The following is a 3202-nucleotide window of genomic DNA, read 5'->3' on the forward strand; positions in this document are numbered from 1 at the left end:
ATCTGACAGGTCAAAAGCTTATGTTTGACGTATTAAAAATTTAAGTTTTTAAAATAGTTTAAATTTGAAGTTTGAACTTATTTTTTGTTAGATCAGAATAAGTTAAGTCAAACATAGATCAATTCACAAATTTTTAACAGGCCACCTAATCTTTTTCCATTCTTAATTGTCATTGTCTATATCTTCGTATTATACCTTTATTAATTACTTTTTGTATTAAGATAAATTAAAATGAATGGTTATAAATACTTTTAAAATATGCAATATGCATTTAAGGAACTTACAATGATTTTTTCAAATTGAAAGAAAATGTGTTTATTGAACATCTACGGTATTTTGTATTTAACACTTAACTTATTACTTTTAAATTCTGTTATAGTCTCATTACAACATGCGTGCTTGTAATTTGTTAACACGAAACTAAAGTTTACAAGTTGAGGTGATGAAAAAAAATGCATTAACCATGAGCTGTAGCCATTATGATGTCACCTTAGTTTATTTGAAAATTCATTCTCAAACGAAAGCACATAATAAGCATGTCTTGAACTACAAGGTATACCCATAATAATATGATCAAATAGAGCAATAAAAACTAAAAAGTAGCAACATATTTAGTATGGCTGAAAGTAATTTTCAATTTTTCATCAGCATACTTTTTGTTCTGTTTTCTATATTTTCCAAAACCAAAATATTGAGCAAGAATTATATAGTAGTATCAAAAGACGTTGGTTACTAACTAATAACTATAGTAAATTCTAAGTCCATTGATGTCATGAGCTGTCCCAGCTTCTTATACAAGGTCCACTTTTGTCTACCATACCAAATGTACAAGTCTCTAAATATATCAAATTTGTTATTGATATAAAATATATGTTAAAATATGAAATACATATATTTTATACATAAATATATAATGACTAATTTTTTGTGTATTCACAGAGTATTTGTTCTATATTTGCTCTATCAGCAATATTAGGTGTTCATATCCTAGTCTAAATAATAAGTCAGGCCCAAATCAAGCTAAAAGATCCAATCTAAAAGATTGGCCTTCACCGTTTATCTGACTTTATTAAAGAAGTCGGAGATGACATAAGCAGGCACTTAACACTTATCTAAGTGAATAATTGTCTCCGTAAATCTCTCTCCAACTTCTAGAAGAGAGATCTCAACAACCTTAAGATAAAGAGACGGTTATCCACCATTAATAATGGAACTACTCCAATGGTAGTTATTAGCTCATCCAATATTCTAAACCTGCTTAGAGTGTCTGCTTAACTCCCTGCTGACTTAGGCATCAGAGTGTCTTTTTGCAGGTACCACCCCATTCTTTCAAATACGTAATTCGAACGGCGGCTCCCACACCTAAAATAAGTCAAAGACCTCCTTCCTCTAACGCTTGGGCCTTCCATTCAAGCCCAATCATTCGATTCTAAATAAATTCCGAAACACTAGGTATATAGCAAAATTAGCTATTAATATAAAATATATGTGTCATATAAAATACACATTAAAAGTGAATTATGTATATAAATACATAAAATTTGATTTTAATGGCTGATTTTTAGTGAATATATAGCAATTTTGTTGCGCCTATATGCAGTGGCGGAACTTGAAACAAAATTTTGGGGGGGGATCAGATAGAAAATAATTGTCAAAATATTTTTGATATGGACCCATTTAAGATAAGTTCGTCTAATCTCATCTCTCTGGTTTGGGTGATATTGCCAAATTTAAAGCTGTTTTTTAAGATCTCGTTCCAAAAAGTTAAGGTTAAAGTCATCAGATGTATCTTTTTGAACTTTTGAAGGTTATATCTCACTTTCTTTGTGATTCATTAAAGTAGAAGAACTATCTACAGGTGTTAATTAATATTGTAAAAGTTATATATTCTCCTTCTTAAATATTAGCCTTCCTCTTAAAAAATGTATCAATTCTTTGACTTTTCATTATTATTTTATATAAAAATTTGAATATATATCCTGTAAAATATGTAAAGGAAGAAGTTAGAAGGACAAATATTAAAATTTATAATATTTATTGAATTTTTTTATCAATTTATACAAATACAATAATATTAATACTTATTGAATATTCTATTATTTTTTATTATATAAAAATTAAATTAAATAAATAGTAAAATATAAAATAATATTAAATTAAATAAATAAAAAATATCTAATTTTTTATATTTGAACTTAAAGATAGAGAGAGTGTTGTTTATTGAACTTATTAGATACTTTAAGTCATAGTAAAGTATTTAAGTCAATTGAACTATTTTTTATCTTTTAAAAAGGTATTACTAAGTTTTTTATAAAAAATTTTGGGGGGGCCATGGCCCCCCTTTGTCTGAACTAAGTTCCGCCACTGCCTATATGTCTTAACTTTATTATCTATTCCGTACAAACAATTAACGCATCTATTTGGTGCTTTAGAAAGTATAATATGTGTGGTGTTTTGAAAAAACAACAATAATTCCACCATGGCTAAACCAACTCCTATTTTATAATCAACAATAATTTCAACATCAGCATTTTATATGTGAAGTTATTTAGTATAGTTAGTTGTCTGGTTGTATAGAGTTGTTTTCATATATAGCTAGGTTCAGCAATTAAACTCTCCTAATTGCTTCGTTTGCTTATGGGCAACAGGTTATTGTTTCTTGTGACAGAAGGTAATATAAGCACATCCAATATTTGGTGGATAAGTTAATTTTAATTTGTGGTTTAATTTCTTTTCCAAATCTTTAAGCACCACTCTAAAGTCTAAATGTGTCGTTAGCCACTCTACACAGTAGCCCTCAAATTTTTAGAACATTAGAGCTGTTACTTGCCAATGCGGATGCGGTCCTCAATTTTGGGCAGCCACCTACACCATTTAATTATGAGTAATGTTAAGTAGACAAAAAAAAAAAAAGCTAAAATTTATCTTATTTAGCATTAATTAATTGTCACAACAATTAATAAATGTTAAATAAGATAAGTTATAGCTGTTTTTGGCTGATTTTCTTTAGTTAAAAAAAACATTTCCATTAATTATTATGTACATGCTTTCTATTTATTACTTCCCTTTTCTTATTGATAACGAATTAACGAGAGGCATATAAAAAGTATAGGTAAATAACTTCTAATGTCAACTTTAAATAATTATTAATTTTATATTTTTTGAATAATAAAATTTAAATAATTATTAGTTAATGACAAAT

The sequence above is a fragment of the Arachis ipaensis genome, chromosome B08 (genome assembly GCF_000816755.2).
Source record: "Arachis ipaensis cultivar K30076 chromosome B08, Araip1.1, whole genome shotgun sequence".
Classification (NCBI taxonomy): Eukaryota; Viridiplantae; Streptophyta; class Magnoliopsida; order Fabales; family Fabaceae; genus Arachis; species Arachis ipaensis.